Source organism: Lonchura striata, chromosome Z (genome assembly GCF_050655825.1).
Source record: "Lonchura striata isolate lonStrDom1 chromosome Z, ASM5065582v1, whole genome shotgun sequence".
NCBI lineage: Eukaryota > Metazoa > Chordata > Aves > Passeriformes > Estrildidae > Lonchura > Lonchura striata.
Window position 1 is genome coordinate 24573335 of NC_140740.1, and position 22988 is coordinate 24596322.

The 22988-nt window shown below is 47.5% G+C and overlaps 1 long non-coding RNA gene across 1 annotated transcript; it reads left to right on the forward strand.

The window, feature by feature from the left end:
• Positions 1–5064: 5064 nt before the first annotated feature.
• LOC146763729 (uncharacterized) lies at positions 5065–11590 on the forward strand. The gene is made up of 2 exons (XR_014951273.1): positions 5065–5965; positions 9351–11590. It is a non-coding gene; the product is annotated as an uncharacterized LOC146763729 (long non-coding RNA).
• The last annotated feature ends 11398 nt before the right edge of the window (positions 11591–22988 follow it).

The following is a 22988-nucleotide window of genomic DNA, read 5'->3' on the forward strand; positions in this document are numbered from 1 at the left end:
AATTATCTACTTTATTCTCTGTATTTACTTGCCATATTTGGTGCAGGGACCAGACAAGGAAAAGTCGTCAGGGGGTGTTTCAAACGGTCCACGTTGTGAAGAAGGGTTAATAATAGCTAGGGTTTGTGAAGACAAATTGAGAAGTAAGAAGAGGAGGCATTGAGAGGAAAGATGTGTGCTAATGTCTTTACAAATAATTTAATGGTTGATACTGATTACAAGTAATTGAATGGCAGGGACATTAATGGGGTTTTAATGTCTCTGCTGACTTCAGGCAGCACGTTTGTTGCAGAACTCACACAGTTTGGCTCCTGAGATAAACAAGTGGGTCTGCACAAGCCTGAACTTCAGAACTTTGGGGTAGAACAGGAGGTTCAAGGGGGGATATGGTATAGGCGGTTCAGGAAGGCTGTACCTCAGGCAAAGGGGAAAGGCAGGGGGCAAACTGCAGCCTGGAGTTTAGGATAAAAGGAGGCTGTGCCCTCTGAAACACCAAGAGAAAACCCGATGGTCATGTGCCCCAGTTGCCTTTTCTCCCTTTATTAGAATAAAGGTGAAGGGACTAATTTGTCACCCTTCTGGACATAAACCCCAGCGTTTGCGGATTTTCCTGACGCCAGGAAAGTGTGGACCCTTTGGAAACATCCCAAGCCCATGTGGATGTGTTCCTCTGCCACCTGCTCCAGGTGACTCTGCCTTGGCAGGGGGTTGCACAGGGTGACCTCAACCCTGCGATTCTGCGATTCAGCTTCCCCCACACACCAGCCGCTCCCAGAGCTCCTCCGCTCTCCCGCATCCCGCGGGGGTCCTGCCCCTGACCCGGCACCTCCCCACAGCGCCAGCCGGACACGCCGCGGGCCCGTCCCTCCCTCCGCGGGTGTGCGCTGCCTGCAGCCCCCAGCGCCCCCTCCGTCCTCCGCACGGCACCTCCCGGCTCTCTGCGGCCCCGGCCCTCCCCACAGAGCCGCCGCCGCCCCGTCCGGCCGCCCTTTCACGCTCGCCCCTCGGCAGCGGCAAAGCCAGCACCGACCCCGCACCAAGGACGGCGGCGCAGGCAGAGCTGCCTCACCCACACGCGGCCCCGGCGGAGCGGCCGCCTCCCTGCCCGCCCCTGGATGGAGCCGTGTCCCGGCCGGACCGGGGGGCAAGGGCGTCACAGATGCTGAATGTGGGCAAAACATCAATGGTCTGTCCTGGCCATGGTGTGGCAGGAGGGCCAGGACAGTGATCGTCCCCCTGCATTCGGCACTGGAGAGGCCACACTTCGAGTGCTGTGTCCAGTTCTCGCCCCTCAATTCAGGAAGGACACTGAGGGGCTGGAGTGTGTCCAAAAGAAAAGCACGTCTTCAAGTCTCTTCATCATTTCACCTTCTCCCATTTGACCTGTCTGCCTGGAAGCCAGGAACTCTGTTTGCAACCCCTAACAAATAAGGAAACTATTTAGACTAAGACCTTTTTCCTGACTTTGGCTATGCAGAAATGAGAATGATTTTGTTTTCACTGGAAAAGAGCTAGAGTTTTGGATGGGATTTCTCAGTTTGGACCTTTCTGGAAGCTCCTGCACTTGCCTTGGTGGTCTGGGGCTGTATTGCAAAGCAAAGACAGAAGAACGACTGCAGCCAGGGAACGAGAGGGTTTGCACCTGGCCCTGCCGTGCAGAGCCCACCCAGCCCTGGGAGCCGCCCTGTCCGTGCTGTGTATGGCTACTTGAGCCATAATATCCTGCTGCTCAACTTCCTTGAGAAAAGCTGCCATCTTTTTGGGAAAGGGCTCTTCACTAACAGTTTGACTCACGAGTGGCTCACTGATGTCCCTCTCATTCCCAAGTCCTTTCAGATCTACAGTTGCCTTGTAGGGATGTACCCCTGTTGCTCCTTTCATTTCTGTGGCAACCTCTTTGCCTACCATTTTCAGGAATGAGCCAGAAGAGGCAAGGTTCACCGGAAGGACATCCTGGGTCATTTAATTTGAAAAATTTTACACTTGGATTTTCAACAGTGAATTGTCATTGGCCCAGACTTAAAAATCTCTCTGCACACTCGTGTTTCAATGTGAAAGTTTTTACTCCAAAATAGTACCTTTCCCTGAATTTTAGTAAAAAATTAAATGGGAGAAAAGTCTTCCACTTAGTGTTTTTGCTTCATGAAAATTCCATGGAAATACCATATTGATCCAGAACACAGTGCTTTATTTGGATACTCCTGAAAACTCCATGCTTCCTTCTCCCCATCCTTTGCTCAATGCAAGGAATAGCAACATTTCTTATGCCATATTTGTTGCCAATGTGTTTGTTTGAAGATCATGCATTTAGTAATGTTATGTTAAAATCATCTGATCTGGAATCCCTTCCCAACTTCAAAATTTACACACTTCATTTGCTACTCCAGCTGCACCACACCTAGACGTCTCTTTCATCTACTTTGTTGTAATTGACCAGTCCTTACTCTCTTTGATCACTCATTTGGTCAGGTAAGACTAAAATGCAATGGTCCCTTTGAAACATGGTGATCTAGTCAGTATATTTCATATTTTCCCATTTATTAGGTATCAAGACTTAATTCTGTCATGTAATAAATACAGACCTTCAGCTTTTAGAGGCAGAAGACATGAATTCCTTTCAAATTGGCTCAGTAATATTTATTTTATCTTCAGACTGACTCATGAACTGTTTCAAGTTTAGATAAGCAGTTAATGCATCCATGACTCTTAAGAGACAGCGAAAAATGATTGTGAGCGAGCAAATAATGGCTTTCTTTGGCACGCAGCAGACTCTGTAGTTTTAAAAGAGAATTTTGCTACATTTTGTGAGTTTTAAAGGAGCAAATGGAGAACAAAAATCTTTAATGTTTGGAAGTATCATATATAAATATGCAAGTGTTAATGTGAGAATCTACAGATTATCCTGCTTAATGATACATGTAGTTGTGCTGGTCTTTTATTTGCTCATAGGTATGTTTGTGTAAATAACCCCATGTAAAGGATTTTTTATAACACTTTGCAGGAATATTTAAATCTGATTTATATTCATTCTCTAAGCCCCGTGTGCTGTGGAAAGAACACTAATGCCTATATAGCGTGGTTTCCTTTTACAAAAACTCTTTTTTCCTATTAGTTTCCAACTTGTTCCCTGTTCTGCTTGGGTCAACAGAGCAGTGCCACTCTGTCTCCATCTGGAATGTGTCCCTTTCTTCTTCCTGTTCCAAAGTCACCTTCAATCCCTGTCTCCCACAGTTCTGCTGGATGACAAGTAAGTGCAGCAGCAGTTCATTATCTCAATACCTGTGCATTATTTGCTGCCATTCTGCAGAACCTAGTAGAGATGTGTCGGCTGTGCAACAATTGGTGGATTTCTCTATTTTCACACCTATATATTGTCGTGGACTTAATGCTGTTTCTGCTCCCAAAGTCTCTCTAGGTCCATTTATCTACTGCTATTGCTCAGGGCACAACATACCCAGTGCTTTTCAGCTGGAACAGAATTGTTTTAGCAAACATCTGTGTGAATGCTCATGCAGATACAGTGCAAGATAGGTTTAGGAGAGCTGCATCATACAAAACAAGAAGAGTGTGCATTTTTAGGAGAATCTGAAGGAGAGGTAGTTCTTGCACACTGGACAAGAGCTCAAAGTGCCTATTGTTACAGAGCACCCTGCAGATCATGCTGTGCTGCCTTTGCGCTCGGCCTGAGGTGCCATGTGCTGGTCTCTGGGCTCGTGCATAGCCAAGGAGATCCCCGTGGAGGGCACTCTACAGCCCCATCAACGCACAAGAACTTTATGACGCATTTAAGCCTCACACACATGCAAAAACCCCTAAACCAAAGTAAAACACCACAACAATTCTTGTAGGTACTTTTATATGGACTGCAAACATGCAAAACTTCAGAATGAGATTTTCAAAAGCAGTATGTCTTCACCGTGTTCTAACAGTTTTTCAAACAGAGGCAACAAAAATATTAAAATTCTGGAAGCTCTCAAATCCTTTCATCTCAGTCTAATCCTGAAAATAAATTTATGTTATGTGTCTTCTGAAAAATAGGCTTAATTATATTCTATTAAGGAGAATTTTTTTCTTGGGTTTTTTGTTTTTGTTTTTGTTTTTTTTTTTGTTTATCTGCTCTCTAGTAGTGGAAAGAAAGCAAGATCTTTCTTGTGGCATAGAATAGCAGCAGAAAGAAGAATTTAATAGACTGTATTTAGAGCTTCATTTTTCTTACCGGTTATTTTTGCTGGAATTGCTAGACAGCCAAGCTGATAGGATATGGGTGGAGCAATGGATGATGTCTACCCCAGCTTTACCCAAGCCTTTGAGTGTCTCCTAGAGAATGCTTAAACACAAATTGCCAAAATGCCCAGCAAGGAAGACTGAAGAAATGGATGAGGACTGGCACAAAGTAAAGCTGGAGGCAAGTCAGGAGTGCTCTGACCCCCAGAGCCTGATCCTGGGGCACATACTCTTTACTGTCTTCATTCATGGCCAAGCTGGAGGAGCAGTTTACCCTCAGCAAGTCTGCAGACAATATGAAACTGGCAAGAGCACCTGATAGCTCAAATGCTTTTGCCGTTCAGAGGGATCTCGGCAGACTAAAGAATTGGCCTGAGGGGAATCTGATGGCGTTCAACAAAGGGAAATTGAGAAGTCTTGGACTTGGGCAGGAATAACCCCGGGCCTCAGGAGCTGCAGGAGGCCAACTGCCTGGGAAGCAGCTTTTTTATTTTCCTCCCTTGCCGGCTTGGGGTTGGGCTGCAAAGCACAGGCGGAGGGATGGCTGCAGCCAGGCACAGAGAGGGTTTGCACCTGCCCCTGCCGCGCCGAGCCCGGCCCGCGCCGGGGGCCCGAGCGCAGCGCCCCCCTCAGGCCGCGCGCCGCCGGCGCAGCCGCGGCCGTCGCGCTGCGGCCGTTGCGGCGGCACTCGGCGATCGGTGCCATGGCGGAGCTGCCGCTGCCCGCCGGGCTCTGCGCCAGCACCTTCCCCGCCAAGCTGTGGCGCCTGGCGAACAGCCCCCGCATCCGCTCCGTGCGCTGGGACAGCCGGGCCCAGGGGCTGCTCATCGACCGCTGCCTCTTCGAGCGGGAGCTGCTCAGCCCGGGCGACGCCGCCGGGGCGGGCGGTGAGAGGGCGGGGCCGGCCCCGGACTCCTTCCAGGCGTCGCACTTCGGCAGCTTCGTGCGGCAGCTCAACCTCTACGGCTTCCACAAGGTGCCGGGCAGCGTTGGCTCAGCTGCGCCGGGCGAATCCGGACGCTGGCTCCACTACAGCAACCCCAACTTTCGCCGCGACCGCCCCGACCTCCTGCTCCGTGAGATAAGTAAAAGATAATTTGTTCACTGTAGTATGCTTGCTTACTTTGGTTTGCATAAGAATATACTGTGATATGTTAACCTAATTTGTTTTGCATAAGATAGTGGCTAAGAATGTACTGGTGTGTCTTTGAAATGCTTATTTGCTTACAAGGTGATAAGGAGGTTGAGATTACAGTCCTGGGTGTGTGTGTATCTGGTCTGCTTGCTGTATCTCAAAAGAAGAGACTTAGAAGCTATCACAATGACCAGACTCAGACTACATCTGGAGAGTCACGCCTGCAAGGAGAAGGGGGGGGATAAAAGGAAGGTTGGGACAGAACATTTTTGCGCGCTGTTGGTGGAGCAGGAGACTCCCCGGCCGCCCAGCGCTGGATTTTGCCTGCCTTACTCGCTTGCTAATTTTAAATAAAATTGCTTTATTGAATTAAGACACTTCAAATTGCCGTGTCACAATTTGTAAGAATTTGGTGCCGTGACTCGGATGGAGAAGTAGATCAGTCGCTACGGGACGATTGGGAGGCGCCCCGCCCTTATGGCGGCCCGGCTGCCCCAGGCTTTCTGATCGCTCTCCACCGACGAACCTAAATTGAGTAACGGGCAAAAGAGAACCGGTTACCCCTGTAATCTTTGTGCACGAAGAACCAGCGAAGACGCAAGACGCGTGAGTATAGGCCGGTTTCCCGCTCGGTTTGGGGTGGTTTTCCCGGAGTGCTGTGTGTGAGAGGTCTCGTGGAGACCAAGTGAGTGCGGACTCTGTATTAGTGCGTTTTCCATTCCCCGCGAGGGGCTGGGCCACGAACCAGGGGAGCACGTGTGTGAGAAATTGAGTGCACTCCGGAAGATGGGACAGAGGAAAAGCAAGCCCTCTGGTCCCATGGGAGAGGGGACCCATGCTAAGCTTCCCCAGATTCCCAGGGATAGCCCCTTGGGTTTAATGATAATTAATTGGGATGCTTTCCCATCTAGAAAAGGGAAAGACAAAGTTAAAATGATACATTATTGTATGGAAGTGTGCGGGAAGGGCCTAACCCTAATTCCCATGCAAGGAATGTAGAACAAAGGGAGAATCGGGAGCAGAGTTATATTTCTAGGGAAGGAAAAGGAAGAGGTCGTGAAATTGTCTGCTTCTACTGTGGAAAGAAGGGACATATGAAGAGGGGATGCAGACAACAGATAGTGGATGAGAATGCCTTTAAGGAAGATTAAGAGTGTGAGGCCCCAGGCCAGCAGAGAAGCAGCAAGGTCCCTTCACTGCCAGCCCCAGAGGTGGCAGTGGGGTTAGAAATGTCAACCTGATGGAGCTTATGGTGTAAACCACCCTTGTTTGGACAGCTGCACTCTTGCATTACTCTCCAGTGCCAAAATTTCTGCTTCCACCCACACTGCAGTGTAGCTGCTCAGCCTTTTCAAGATTTTGGGACATGCTGTGGAGCCTGTATGGGGTGAGATGCTGGCAGTGCTTTTACTTGCTTTTTATAATGGACCACATTATCTTGCCCTCCTTAAGAAGCCTTTTGCTTCTGCAGCTTCAATTCTTAAATGCAAAAGTATTAATGTATTGTTATTGTCATTTAATTGTACAGTTGTCACATAACTTACTGTTCAAACATGGTCCTACCTCCACCCTTTCAGGACACTTCCCACACTGCTGCTGCTACTGTCTGGGGGAACAGAAATTGAGGTTGGGAAGCCGCTTTTTGAAGTTCTTAGATTAGTCAATTCATTCTGAGCTCTGCTTAACTTGTTTTCTTAGGTACACAGTGAAGTAAGTATTGAGGTAAGTCTCCCTAGCAGGGAGCATGGTCCAGGGAAGTGTACTATAGAAAGAGCTCCCTTTCAATAACCAGTACTTTGATATCATCACTGGAAATCACTGTCTGCTAATGACAGATGATGAGGTTTTGTGCCTAGAGACATTGTAAACAACTGTTAGTTACAGCACAAATAACTTCTTCTAAGCAGTTCTTCCTTATTACTTTCAAAATACTGAAATTGCTATCAGCCAGAGCATTATGTCTATTTTAAGTAGGTCTGAGATTCAGGGAAACAATGTGTGCAAGAATAGTTTTCACAAGTAATTGCAGACATTGTCAGAACTGCATGTGTTGAAGCCTTGGTGCCTGCACTGGTAAAATCAGCCGGAGTGCAAAACATGACCTGAGTAATTCAGCTCATTTGCTTCTAAAAGGCAAAAAGCCCTTTCCTTTCAATGCATTTTGGATGTAAACACAGTTAATGAGCTTGTAACAATTTCTTAGTAAGGCTGTTCATTCGTTTGATACTTATTTTCTACATTTAAGGGAAGACACTGGAAAAAAAAAAAAAAAAAAAAAAGTGTTCTTAATCAGAAACTGGTTGATCCTTTGTATGATCTTCAAATGCAGTCTCTGCTTTCCTGCTGTATGCTGTGAAACCTCGTGCATTTAAAAATGACAACAGCCACATCAATGATGTTGTGGACTCCATCCTCTCCCCCTAAGCTGGAATAATGCCAGGACAATCTAAACTCAGAAGAGTGAATTCCTGCCTCAGCTTATACAAATTCAGCTTAGTGTGCAGTCATTTTATGAAATGTCTACTACAAAAACTATTCTTCCCCCTTGCATTTCTGTGGAAGTAATTTGAAATCATTGTGTACACACTATTATTTAAGCTATGATATTTTAAAATAAGTGAGTTATTTACGTATGTAAAGAAACATCATAAGTAGCCCTTGGTAAAGCTTAAAAGTAGGACCCCAACAACAAGAGATGGAATTTTTAGTGGATACCAGGGCTGAAAGATCCACAGTGCAAGCCTTGCCGCTTGGATGTAAAAAGTCATCTGACACTGTACATGTAATTGGGGCAAAAGGAGAGCCCTTTGAGGTATCTGTTATCAAGGATGTGATGGTAGAAACTGATTCCAAATGTGGTATAGGTTCTTTACTACTGGTACCTGAAGCAGATTACAATTTATTAGGGAGAGATCTGATAATAGAATTGGGTATTAATTTAGAAGTTGTAAATAAAGAATTACAGATAAAGCTCTGCCCTTTAAGGGTGGAGGATGAAAAGAAAATTAATCCTGAGGTGTGGTATACCCCAGAAACGGTGAGGAAATTGCAGATTAAGCCTTTCTCAGTAGAAATAAGTAATCCTGGCAAACCCGTAAGAATAAAACAATACCCTATCCCTAGGGAGGAAAAATTAAGACTAAAACCTGAAATAGATAGGTTATTGGAAAAAGGGCTTTTTAGAGCCCTGTATGTCTCCCTTCAATACTCCCATCCTGCCTGTAAAGAAGTCAGATGGGTCCTACAGACTGGTGCACGATTTAAGAAAAATAAATAAGAGGACTTTGGCCCGGTTTCCAGTAGTTGCAAATCCATAAAAAGATTTAAAGGTAATTGAATCCAGACCACTAAGTAACTCCTGGTCTGCACAAGCTTGTGAATTATATGCAGTACTCAGGGCTTTAAGGTTATTAAACGGAAAAATTAGAACAATATACACAGACTCTAAATATGCATATGAGATAGTAGAAACAATAGATTCTGATAGGGGACCTCACTTTGTGTCCAAAATAACTGAAGATATCTCACATGCTCTGGGAATTAAGTGGGAATACCATACCCCATGGCATCCCCAGAGTTCGGGAAGAGTGGAAAGAATGAATGGGGAACTAAAAAAAGCAATTAACCAAATTAATAATAGAAACAAAATTGACATGGGTCAAGTGTCTCCCTTTAGCCCTATTGTACATAAGAACAAGACCCAGAGCAGATGTTGAGATTTCCTCTTTTGAAATGCTATACGGGATGCCATATGATTTAGAGGAACCCCGAGACCACCCCCGGTTAAAAGACTATAAAATAACCTCATATATTATTGCCTTAATGAAACGCCGCAATGAACTTTTGGAAAAAAGAATCATTACGCAAAGAACCCCTTTAGATTTAAAAATGCATAAAATATACGCAGGAGACTATGTGTTAATAAAATCCTGGAAAGAATCTACACTAACCCCACAATGGGAAGGTCCTTATCTTGTGTTACACACTACAGAAACTGCAATTCGGACTGCAGAAAGAAGATGGACACATGCCAGTCGAGTAAAAGGACCAGTTAACAACACTGTGTGGCAAGAAACCAGTCCTCCCGGGAACCTGAAATTGAAGTTACAGAGAAACTAATGGACTCTTATCAGATTAAATACACATCAGACTTATATTACTTAGATAGTGGGCTAATTAGTAATTCAAGTGTAAGAGTAAAGTGTAAAAATCAAAATTGTAATTGCTATCCTTTTGTATACTATATCTGTAAGGTGTGTGGGGAACAGTGGTGGTCACATTGCAACAGAGAGTATCCTCCACGAGGAACTTGCAATTCCTGTTAGAACGTACAAAGAGAGATTACAGCTTGGGTACTGACCTGTAAAGTGACTAGAAGGGAAATCCGATTGGAATCTAAAGAGTGGTGGGAAATTTTCTCAAATTACTGCTACCATACAAACGAGCCGAGCCCATTTGTGGCAGAGATCATAGAAGGCCTTTGTAAGAAAGACCTAAAAGGGGTCAGTTGTACCGCATCAGAAGTAAAAGATCAAAATTGGCGTTCTTATTGCACGTGGCAAAGCACTAGAGGGCATAAATCCCCTCCTGAAGAATACTCTTGCTGCCAAGAAGATAGTACCCCTGTGGCTCGAAGCACCCGAGTCGACAGGCGAGGCAGAGGAGTAAACAGGTGTGGAGGAAGGAGCCCTCAGGATGGAATACGCAAGCAATATTTGCAGAACTACCCCAGGACTGGGAGTAACAAAGGCAGAAATAGTTTTTGGGCTCAAGAGTATAATTGTTGCAGTGTGAGAAACCAGACCCCACATGCCATTTGCTTACTGCTTGTGATTTTCCTTTGTATATATTGTAATACTGCGGAAGTAACAACTCATGAACCTTTCAAGTGGACTTTAGGAAAATGGGAGGATTCACGAGTTATAAGGAGCAATACTACAGCTAGAGCTCCCACTTTGCAGTTACCTGTGGCATCCTTAGGTACTGGTTAGGGTTCCCATTGGGTTTCATAGTTTTATATGTGTCCTGCTTCAAATCCTGGTAAAGGGTATTGCAATAGTCCTGGACAATATTACTGTACATATTGGGGTTGTAAAACAATAGCTAGTACATGGGACCCCCCACTCCTGATCCATACATTAAGGTGGTCTGGAAGCCAGATGGTTATATTCCTCCCGGCTACTAGACAGGTCATAAACCCCCAGAAAATATTTGCAGGAATATACAAATTACTGCATTAAGGCCAGAGGATAGTATATGGTTAATTGGAAAAACTTAGGGCGTTCGCTTATATTCGGCTGATTTTGGCAATTTTGGTAGCTTAATATTTATAAAGAAGGAACTTGTGCCCCCTGATCCTGAACCTGTAGGGCCAAACCCAGTGTTATTAAAAAAGAAGGTTGTTTTAGCCAACCAAACAAAAGAAAGAGATCAGACCCAGAATAAAATTCAGAATGAAAACACTTCAGGAGACGAACAAGAAAAAACCCAGGAGGGTAATATACTCTGGAAGGTTATGAAAGCAAGTTATAGTGTCCTAAATAGAACCAACCCAAAACTGACAGAAGACTGTTGGCTGTGCTATAATTTAAGACCCCCATTTTATGAAGCCATAGGGGTCACTGCAAAGCCCAGAAGAGTGAATGGAACTAATCCGAATCAGTGTTTGTGGAAAAAGGGTAAAGAGACAACACCGGGGCTTACCTTGGCTCAGGTAACAGGGAAAGGGAGATGCATAGGAAAAATCCCAACACAAAGAGAATACCTTTGTGGAGTAATAGAAACAGGCAGAAAGAAACCGGCTGACTGGCTATTGCCAGCAGCTAACACTAAGTGGGTTGTTGCAGTCATGCTGGCATGGTAGCATAGAGGATTGTTTTAGAAAGGCCTTGGGAATGGTAAACTGAGGAAAAGGATACATTCATGTATGCCCCATTGTTTTAGAAAGGCTTTGGGAATGAGAAACTGAGGTAAAAGATACATTTATGTATGCTCCACTGTCTCGGGAAAGTCCCGCTTCAGCATTCCTCTGTAGGCCCCCTTCTCCCCACCCCTGAGCAGTTCCCATTGGACCTGGCCCCTGGGGTGGTTCTGATGTGCCTTAGCTGAACACTGTCTCTATTGTTTAAGACCTTATCTCTTAATTTTGCTGTATAAAACTGTATCTGGGCAATAGCCCAGGGCCTTTGGTCACTGCAATGCTTCAGGCAATACAATCTCTCTGGACAAGCATACCATTGGTCTCTCTTGGTCTCTTTATCTCGAACCCTTGCGGCGACTGAGGCAGCGCCGCAGCTCGGACCGTGCTAACCCAGACGCTGCCCTGGTGAGCCCAGGGCAGTGGGACCGCGGAAAACCCCGGCCCCGAGAGGGGACAGCTAGCTGGAGGGTCCCGGGGGGCCGGGGAGGGGCGGGGGACAGCGGCGAGTAACCCCCGAGAGCAAAGTGGCGGTCGAAAGAGAAGCAACAGTGGGTATGTAACACTCTGGGTGTCACACCGTGCATCTCACTGAAACTGTTTAATCCAAGCCAAGACTACTGCATCCAGGTAACGATTATGCCCAGAATTACCTACCATACAAGTGACTACATATATGAACAACAAACTGTGCCAGAACACCATCTAATGAAAAGGGAACCCCTCACTGCCTTAACTATTGCAACTCTCCTTACCATCGAGGGAATAAGAGCTGGAACTAGGGTGGCATCCCTAGTAAATCAACAAAAAGAATTTAAAGCATTAAGAATTTCAGTAAATGAAAATCTGAGTAAAATTGAGCAGGCCATCGATGGATTGGTAAAATCATTAAAGTCCCTATCTGAGGTAGTGTTACAGAACAGAAGGGGTTTAGACTTGCTATTATTACAACAAGGGAGATTGTGTGTAGCCCTAAAGGAGGAATGCTGTGCATACGCTGATCATACTGGAATTGTTACAGACACCAAAGCAGAATTAAAGAGAAGATTAGAGCAGAGAAAGAGGGAAAGAAAGGCACAGCAAAGTTGGTATGAATCATGGTTCAATCAATCTCCTTGGTTAACTACCTTGCTATCCACCCTTGCAAGACCTCTGATACTAATAATATTGGGACTGACCTTTAGGCCATGCATCTTCAATAAGGCAATAAAAATAGTAAAAAGACGATTAGAGGCAGCACATTTAATGCTCATTAGGGCAAAATATGAACCCATACACAATGTGGATGAGACCCTAATACTAAGTCACCAGGAGTTACAAAAATTCAGTGAACAAAATAAAGATAAACAAGAAAAGGGGGAAATTGAGATAAGTAAAAGATAATTTGTTCACTGTAGTATGCTTGCTTACTTTGGTTTGCATAAGAATATACTGTGGTATGTTAACCTAATTTGTTTTGCATAAGATAGTGGCTAAGAATGTACTGGTGTGTCTTTGAAATGCTTATTTGCTTACAAGGTGATAAGGAGGTTGAGATTACAGTCCTGGGTGTGTGTGCATCTGGTCTGCTTGCTGTATCTCAAAAGAAGAGACTTAGAAGCTATCACAACGACCAGACTCAGACTACATCTGGAGAGTCACGCCTGCAAGGAGAAGGGGGGGGATAAAAGGAAGGTTGGGACAGAACATTTTTGCGCGCCGTTGGTGGAGCAGGAGACTCCCCGGCCGCCCAGCGCTGGATTTTGCCTGCCTTACTCGCTTGCTAATTCTAAATAAAATTGCTTTATTGAATTAAGACACTTCAAATTGCCGTGTCACAATTTATAACACTCCGCATCAAGCGCCTGACCAGGGCCAACAGGCAGCGGCTGGCGGCGGGGCTGGAGGTGCGCAGCCGCCAGCCCAGCCGCTTCCAGCAGCTCCACGCGGAGCGCGCGGTCCCGTCCTTCCCCGCCGGGCAGCCGCCCGGAGCCGGTGAGACAGGGCGGGAGCTGCGGGCGCGGAGGGCGGCGGGGCTGAGGCCGCGGGCACTGCCCGGCGGGGCAGGAGCGGGCCCTGCCCGCTCTGGGGCTGCTCAGCGCAGCTGCCCCGGCCGGCACAGGGGCTGTCCTGGGGCAAGGCAGCTGTGCCGGCAGGGCCCGGGAGCTGTGCCGGCTGTGCCGGGCTGCCGGGGCTGCGGGACAGGCCCGCCGCGGCTGCGCTCACGCGGCTCGGCTGCAGCTGGCCCGGCCGTGCGCCCTGGCTGGCGCTGCTCCTTGCCAGCCCTGGGGTGCTTGGGGAGCTCTCCGTGAGTGCGTGTGAGCTGAGGGCTCGGTCCTGGTCAGGTCCGCTGGGAGGGACCCCCCTGTCCCTCTGGGGCAGCGGGCAAGAGAGCTGCAGTTGGGGTTCTGGCAGTTGGCCCCTGCCGGGGAAGGGCAGTGGGACAGTTTTCCCAGACAGTTGAGCCAATAGGGGAGAGCAAAGTAGGCAAGGAACTGCTAGTTAAATAGCCCCAGAGCATCTTGGATTCTTTTTTTTTTCTTTCTCACCCTGCTTGGGAGGGTGGGAGCTTTTGTCTTCCCTGACATAAGTACAGTTGCTGCCAAGGGAAGCACACCCAAATCCCAATAATGATCCAGCCCTTCCTTTGCTTCCTTTCTTCTTTTCTGACTCCTACACAGTGCTCTCCTAGCAGGACCTCAATGCTGCCTCACCTGAGGGTTTAGAGCTGCCTCCAGGCCCTTCCAGGCAAAGTGCAGGTGCTGAGTAGTCTGAGTTTTTCCTAGCATCTCCCAAGAAAATCTTTACCTCATATGGACCTCTTGGGGTTTCATCAGAGGAACCAGGCACGGGCAAATTTAATCCCAGCTGTGAGCTCATCATCCCACTGGGTCCCATGGAGCATAAATGCCACCCTGAGCTCATCTTTCCTCTGTTTCCTATAGACCATCACAGCCCTTCCATGGCCTCTCCACAGAGAAGCTGCTGCACATCTTCCACATTTTCCCTCTTTCTTTGAATGAAGACAAACTAGGACAGTGATAGGATATTGCAGATATTTAAGACTGTCTGCCCTGCAAATCAAGCCATGCCATTGAAATGAGCTCTGTGTGCTCCAGAACAGCTGCATCAGCAGCATATGGCCTCAGCCTCAAGGTTGTTTTTAGAATAAACTCACTAATTTCAGTGTGTGTGTCTGAGGATCTGGGCTCTTCCTGGGCGACTCTGCATTCTGTGGTCTTTTGTGATGAGAAACTCCAGCAGCCAAATCCCAAAGCTGCTGAGAAGACACAAAAGGCTTTGATTATAAGGTGTCTTTGTGTGTGTGTGTGTCTATACCAGATTTACAATCCATGGTAAAATCTATGTACATGTCAATTAGGATAACTATTTAAGAGGAAGAACTCACTTTTCCAATTCTCTGGGAAGTGTGCATACATTTTTGGAACTGAGGTTGCTGTGTGCTTCTTGTGATGTTTGATCCAAGGCAGCACTAGAGCTCTGCATCCCAAAGCAACATTCAGGAGCCTGACCAATGTGTTTGGATTCTTGCAGCCACCAAAGACACTTCGGCCCCCTGTGCTGCAGCTGTCCGTGCTGGTTTCATAGCATGGACAGCTCCCAGCTGGCTGTGGAGTACTCCTGGGGAAGAGGAATTGCCCCCAGTGGATCTGGACATGGTGCTTGAGACACTGGAGGAGATGTTTTCTCCGTCTGCTCAGGTAACTGCGTTGCACAAGATGAAAGGGGCTGGACTGAGAGCTTTTGAATGTTGTTGCAGGGCTCAGAAGCAAAGGCTTCTTGAGTTCAGCTGTGAACAGACAGCTGTGAACAGTGCTTGCTAAAGCAAGGTTTCCTGAAGAAGAAGGAATGAAAAATTCTGCCCCCTGAGTAAGGATGAAAAGGTGTGAGCCTTTTTGGGTTGGCCAGGTTTGGGTGCTCGTTTTCCTGGGAAGAATCCCTCCTGCAGGGGCATTTGTGGTGAGGAAGTGGAAGCTCTGTAGGTTCTAAGAGGCTTTGTTTGATGGAAAGAAGAGAGGAGTGTTTGGAGAATTGCCACTGAAGGCAAAGTGTCCCGTGCAGGGAGGGCCATGCGAGAGGTGCCTCTGTTCCAGCAGCAGATGTGGAGATGTGGGCTCTGCCTCTTTTGGGTGGGAAGGCCAAGGCAAAGCAGGGCTGGGCTGCAGCTGCTCCTGCTGTGAGAGGCCTGCCGTGCCTGCAGGCGCTCCCAGAGCCATGGGTGGGGCTGGGCTGGAGCTGCAGCTTTCCTCTCAGTAACCTGGTGCCTGCAGTCCAGTTCCATCTGGGAAATCCTCAGCTGGGCAAACTGGCCAGTCTTGCTGTCCATGTTGCAGAGCTCAGTCGCCTTGCTCTTGGGCATCTCTGTGGCAAGAGATGTGTGTTCCCACGCAGTCCCTGCCAAGCTGCAGCCTGGATGAAACTGCTGTGCTCAGGGCTGTGGAGGGAGGAGCACATCCCTGTGCCAGGAGCTGGCAGGACTCCTTCCTTAGCAGCCATTGCATGTTTTCAGTGTCACATCCATGTCCAACACTGTCAGCTTTGACAGTTTCTGGACTGTGTTTGAAGAAATGAAATCTTTTTGACAGTTGAAGGGCTTTGGGGCCCAGACTTCTTGTTAGGAACAAGGGATTACGAGTGTGAGCCACAGAGTTGTTGGACCAGGTGTTCTGTGTAACTGCTGAGAAGGGTTTCTTTCTTTCTGTTTCTCTTTCAAGGAGAATACTGTTGTTGTGCCTGAGTCTTCAGGAGGGGAGCCTGTGGACAAGGCTGAAGCAGAGGGAGCTTCCTCTGGCACGCAGAGCTGCACGAACAGTTCCCAGGAGCCCGAGGAGCCTGGTAAGGACAGAGCCCCCATTGGGTTAGAGAGGTGTGAGACGGCTGCTCTGAGCCTGCCTCTGGCAGGAAGATGAGATGAGAAGAGTTGAGTTCTTGTCTGCAGGGTTGGTGCTTCCTGCTGCCTTTAGTTCAGATCCTGCACAGGCACAACGTGCCTGAGCCCTGCCCTCCACCCTTCTGCAGGGGCTCTGACACCGAGTCCTCTGCTGTGGCAAGAGAGCAGGGAATAAACCCGACCTTGTGGGAGTTGTGTCACCAAGCCAGGTGTGTCCCAGTTTTGTGCTGATGCCCATGGATAAGTTTGCTGCAGGGTGTCAGTGCTCAGGAGGCAACACTGAGTGACTCTTGAAGCAAGAGTGGAAATCCCCAGCAAAAAGTCAGTGTAGGAGTCTGAGCTTTTTGTCTCCAGGCATTAAATCAATGTAGTACCAGTCTGCTGGCAGCTATAGTGAGATACATTAAAAATACAAGCACCAGAAGCTCTGAGACTAAACAAATCATTAAGTCATAAATCCAGTAGCTCAAGGAAAAACTGAAATTACCCCAAATTAGCGAGAACTAAATGAGAGAGCCCTTTGGATTGGCATTCTTGTGCAAAGCTGGTGTAGCCTGAAGGCCTGGTAGGGAGCTCTTTCCCTCCCAGCTTTTAATCCCAGAGCTGGTGGTTGTTTGGAGGAGCTGTTGCTCACTGCAGAGGGCAGTTTGTAGGTGGCAGGGAACGGTGCTAGTTCATAACTCAGCCCCCAGCAGCCCTCAGCTTCAGCCATTTCAGTGAGGACTGAGGTCAGTCTGTCCTCAGAGGACAGAGGGAGCACAGAGAAAGAACAATCCTGGGCTTCTCTGTGGCAGCTGGGACTGTCTGTGTTTCAAGCTCTCATGGGTGCCATTTGCACTGCGAGTGCAACTTTACTGAGGTACTTCAATGCTTTACACAGTTTTGAACAGTTAGAAGGATCTCTGTTCTTTAAAGAGCAGGTCTGAAATTGCCAACTAAGAATCTGCCTTTCAGGCCATCTTTGACAGTCCCTGGTAGTAGGAAAATTACTTCCAAAGGGAAGGATGCACAGAGGCCAATATTGACCCAGAATTTCTTTTTTTCTTCCCAGATATACACCTGATCTACCTTGCCAGGAGGGCTGCCCTGCATGGGAAGAAGGATCAGAGGGACAGCCTGTGACCATCGGGCAGGTGGAATCCCTCTGTTTATACGTAGATCAATAGATTCCTGTAGTTCTATTTATCTATCTATATAGTTACAACTATAGATTTATAGATGTCTATTTATCTAGTTAAACATATATACATTTATCTTTATAGATGTGATAAATTTATATTTTTACATATGGAGTAATGTTTTTACATTTTTAGATTTTTCATTTATAGATGTATAGAGTAACATGTATATATATGTATAAATATGCATAGTTATGTAGTTAAGAGTTATATGAATATTTAGATGCGTAGATAGAACTGTGTAGGCCTAGGCTGCATTTTTCCCTCTTTCTCCCCTGGGCTGCCTTTTTCACCTCTCGCTTTTCCCCTGTGCCCCCCGTGTCCCCTCTCCCTGTGCTGGTCCGAGCTGGGGCCGGGCCGGGCGGAGCAGCAGTTCCAGCCCGGGTGTCCCTGGAGCGCTGGGAGCTGCCGCTGGCCCCAGGCACTGTCCCCTGAGGAGCTGCTGAAGGACGGTGAGAGCGAGGGGCCGAGGGCCGGTGGCGCTGAAGGGACGGTGACCCTGAGGTGCTGCTGGGGCTGAGGGTGTGGGGCAGCCGGGGGCCATGGTGGCACTGAGGGGACAGGGAAGTGGCACAGGCCGAGGGCGTGGCGGGTCGAGGGGGACGGGAAGGGTGAGAAGGGCCTGAGGGGGTGAGAGGACTGTGAGGGCTGAAGAAACTGAAGCGGGCTGGGGCTTTGCCCAGAGCATGGCGGAGCTGAGGGGATGGAGGGGCCGGCAGGGAGCACAGAGGGCTCCGGGACTGCAGCTCTGCCGGGCCTTGGAAGCAATTCCAGAGCCTCCGCTTTTGCCACAGCCGCACTGAAGAGCTCGAGGACAGCCGGAGGCGGACGGGAGCCAGCAGGGAGAAGCTGCCGGCCAGCAGCAGGAGCAGGACCGGGGAGCTGCTGCTGCCAGCCTGGAGAGAGCCCGGGTGAGGCCACAGCCCGGGGAGGCAGGGTGGGGCTGCGGGCGGCGGGGCTGAGGCCGCGGGCACTGCCCGGCGGGGCAGGAGCGGGCCCTGCCCGCTCTGGGGCTGCTCAGCGCAGCTGCCCCGGCCGGCACAGGGGCTGTCCTGGGGCAAGGCAGCTGTGCCGGCAGGGCCCGGGAGCTGTGCCGGCTGTGCCGGGCTGCCGGGGCTGCGGGACAGGCCCGCCGCGGCTGCGCTCACCACGGCCTGGCCCGCTCGGCTGCTTTTTCCTTCTGGCCCTCCTGGGGAGGCTCTGAGATCTTCTCCTCCCCGATGGAAGTGCAGCTGCTGCCAAGGGAAAGGTCCCCGTACTGACTCAGTGTTCTCTTTGCTTGCCAGCTGTGCCTTCTGCCGTCCCTGTCCAGCAGAGCTGCTCTGCACAGGAGGAAGAGACCGAGGGAGAAGCTTTGGAGATGGGGCAGCTGGGATCCTTCTGCTTTGCAGTTCTGCTTAAAGATGTCTGGACTTGTACATGAACACAGATAATTACCTGGATATTTCCATATGTGTGTTGCTATTTGTATAGGTTTATTTCTATGTGTTTGTTTTTATATTTATATATGTATTTATATGCACATGTATGTAATAAATGTGTACATATATATCTAAAAATCCATATTTATTTCTGTATATTGTGGTGGTTTTATATATATATATTACTTTCATTATGTATGCAGTTGTTTAGCTATGTAATTCTATCTATTGAGTTCTTGGTAGAGGGTTATTTAAAGAGAGAGATTGATATTTTTGTGTATCTACGTGTTGCGGGTCACAGGGAAGATGTTCTCCAGCCAGCTCACTCCTCGAGACCTGTGTGCAGTCACGAGGGTGACCACTCGCAGATCTCCACTGAGATCTCCTGGGTGGTGGTGCTTGCCGGGGACTTGCAGCTCCCTGCAGCAGACAGCTGTGGCATGGGTAACACAGCGGCAGCACAGTGCGAGAAACCGAGGCAAAGGAATAAAGAGGAGTCACTTGTTTGAATTCTAGGGAGTTTTATTCCCCAGAGGATTCAGGGACAAATGACAATAACTGAGGGCAAAAAGCTGCTTTTAAGGCGAGCGGGATTTAAGGAAGGACACAACCTTTTACCAATAGGAAGGCATCAGGGGAGGGGTGCAGGGTAAGGACTATCCAATAGAAGCCACCAAGGGGAAGGAGCAAACCTTGCACCCCAATCTTGTTTCGAGGAAGGGATGAAGGACAGGGAACACTCCAGAAGAGAACAAAGGAGATACAAGGAGATTGACAGGTGGATTGACATCCATTTGTGGAAAAATTTTGGGGTAAACAACTCAGGACTGAACCATTACAAAGCCAAATGGGGTACATGGAATGCACCCTTACAAACTTGTAACAAGGAATATGTAAAACCTACTACAGAAGAACAAACTTCAAGACAGAAGACAAACACATTTTTGTATTCCTAGATGGGTTTTACACTCGTGGTAATATGTAATAAATTAAGTTGTGAAACAACTAATTGATCTTTGTGTACAGTGAATTGTTGTAGAGGTTGGCAATAAATTAAGGCTTGCTAACTGAAGTTGGTATTTGTATATTTTTACATAGCATTGTTTGACTAATGTAATAAGTTCCTTTTTTAACATAAATTAATACTTGTATAGTTCTGTATTCTCAGCGTGGGTGTAGCAATTTGTAATAAATGACATTTTCCAACTGAAATTGATTCTCATGCATTTGTCCATCAGCATGGCCATGAAAATCTCTGGCCGTGCCCAGGACTTGCACTCAGGCTGGGCAAGGGAAGCACAGATTTGGGATGGCAGCAGAGCCACAGGTTGGCTCAGAACTCGCTGCAAAGGACTGCTGAGGAAACTCCAGGACTCCACTGAGAGTAGAACTCCAAGCAGGAGCCACCCTGGCAACAGAAATCATTCACAATGAAAAAAGAGAGCAAATGTGGCAAAGCAGATGTGGGGATACTCTGTAAGTCTGATAAAATGCTCTCAATCACCGCTGCCTAGGCACATCTGCAAAAATACTTTGTTAAAAACTGAGCACCTCCCTTGAAATACAGATTTCACTTTCCCCTTTACTTACCTTGCTCTGTGAGTGGAGACACTCTCTCCTTTTCACTGAGAATGTTGGCCCTTCAGCACCTGACATGAAATCAAAGGTTCTCTACTGCCACTTGGCACCATACATGAAAACAGCCCTGCCCTCGTGACAGTGTTTGCAAAGTCTTCCCTCCTCCTGTCCCCACATCTCACAAACGGAACCATCCCCTTCCTGTGCAAACTGTGCCTGAGGTGAGTGAGGGCTCCAGGAGCTCAGGAGGGTGCAAGAGCTCTGCAGGTGGAAGGTTTTGCAAAGCTTCCTGAGCATCAGTAAACTCTGGCTTTGCCAATCTTCCCCTGGAATATTGTCCTATTCAGTGATGATCTTGGAGGACACTGCCTCCAGCTCACTCAAGTAAAGTTTGTTTTCTTCAAGACTTGAATAGAGGAAAATGAAAATTGTAATAGTAAGTGTGAAATTTGGGGTTTGGTGCAGCTGGGTTTGCTCCATTATTTGCAGTGGAAAGTAGGGTAAAAGCTTTAAATTCCCAGCAGAAGCTGACTACCAGCCCACACAGACCTGAACGAGGCCCAGGTATGCTTGCTGCATGCTGGTCCAAGTAAAAAATTTGGAACCGAGTCCCCTTTTATTGCAGCTGGAGCCCATCTGTACTGTTGTCTCCAGGGCTGTCTGTGGTAAAACACAGCAATCCAGCCAGAAACGGTGGATATGAGAGTTCCAACAGCAACCTGCTTCTCCAGAGGGAGGGACGAGGCCAGCCCGAAAGCCTGAAAGGTGTTCTGGGTACTGGAGAAGGCCAGGCTGTCCTTGTGCAGGGATGGCCTTCAAGGGGACCTCACGCCTTGTGCTGCTGACAAAGGACAGCTGCTGGCCTTCCACAAAAAGCTTCTTTTGTTCAGCTCTTTGAAATGTTCCAGCCAGCAACAATTCCTGCTGCTCACACCAGCCCCTTTCCAAGCAGGAGGAATTTGTGGAAGCAGCCTGACAGCTTAATGGCAGGAGAATAAAATACTCAGCTGAGTGTTATCCACTCTCTGCCAGAAGCTGCATCCTCAGCCCTTTATCTCTTCCAGTTGTCTCTGACGTGAAAGAAGCAGCAGGAAATCACCGATCCTGGAAAAGCAGAAGGAGGAGAGGCAGTTAGTGGCTGGTCCCTGGAGGCCATGGGAGCAGTGAGAGCCATCCAAAATAGGATCTCTGCTGGGTTGTGGAGCTAAGTGACCAGCCACCAATGCTCTGTGTGAGACTGGGGTCATCTGTGTATGTGAGCATGGAAATCTGACCTTGCAAAACAGAGAAAAAGGGCTCCTTGGGTATTTGCCACAGCTTGGAGGGGCTCTGAGTCACCTGCTTCAGTGGAAGGTGTCCCTGCCCATGGCAGAGGGGTTGGATCTAGAGGGTCTTTAAGGTCCCTTCCAACTCAAGGCCCTCTGTGAGTCTGAATTGCAAACCCACGATGACAAGGAGATCACAGCAAACCTGGGTCCTGCTACATTACTGGAGGCTGCCTTAGTCACTTGTGTCCCCTGGAGACTGGTTTGTATCTGGAGATATTTTCATGGTCTCACAGTGTTTGGGTGTGACTTCCCTGGTTCAGGGCCCCGAAAGATGCCAGAAGAGATTATTTGCGAGCACAGAATTGTTTAAGCTGCCTGTGAACCTGATGGGAGAAGTGTACTCATGTTATTGCAGTATTTCCTCTGTACAGGTGATATTTTTTCCATTTTGAATATGCAATGTTCTTGCACAATGTTTGTATATGCATAAATACTGGCTTTAAATCCTAATTCCATCTTCACACAAGGATGTGTAATTCATCAGAAATATTTAACAAGGAGCCATATTAGCTTTGGGCTTGATGGTATGTGTTGTTTAAAGTGTGTGATGAGGAATGGTAGCTCTAACAAATATCTCTCTTGTTAATTTGGGTCTGTCCTTTATCAACCCTGTTGCATAGCAATCACTTCTTTACAGCAGAGACAAAGTGGAATTCCTTAGTACAGATGAGAATTGTACAATTCAAGCTGATTAAAGGGGAAGTTTTTTGGTATTGTGAAAAGACGATCTAGATAACGTGTTTGCTGTACATCCTGGAGGAGACTTTGCAGTTAAGAATGGAAAGGAAAAAGACATTTCTCTTAAGAAGTGTCTTCAAAGAGCTTTCTGTCTTACCAGAAGCAGCTACACTGATAGTGATTGACCTCCACAATTAGAAATGCACAACAACCGCTTCCATTACTTAATCTGGCCATGATTTTTAGCTGCAATTCCAAAATCTCATTAAATACATTGCTGTGCTTTAAACAAGGAAGGAGAGCAGAAACACCAACATTTCTCATCAGCCTTCTGGCCTGGAAAGACCATTTATGTTCTCTTAGCTGTCAGCCTAAACTCTGCTGTGCAAACCTTAGGTCTATGTTGGATCTTATAAGCTTCTTTAGCACTGACATAGGTGCAAACATGCTATAAAACCCTTCAGGCATCACACTGATTTAGAGTGACAGGACTTCACTGTTCCAGCACAGAATTTACTTTACTTGCCCCTGCAAGTCATTTCCACAGTGGAAGTGAAATCAGTGCCTTGCTATCTGGATGTGGTAGGATTTTATTCCTGTCCTGATAGACAACAGGGAATAATATTTGTTTCTATTAT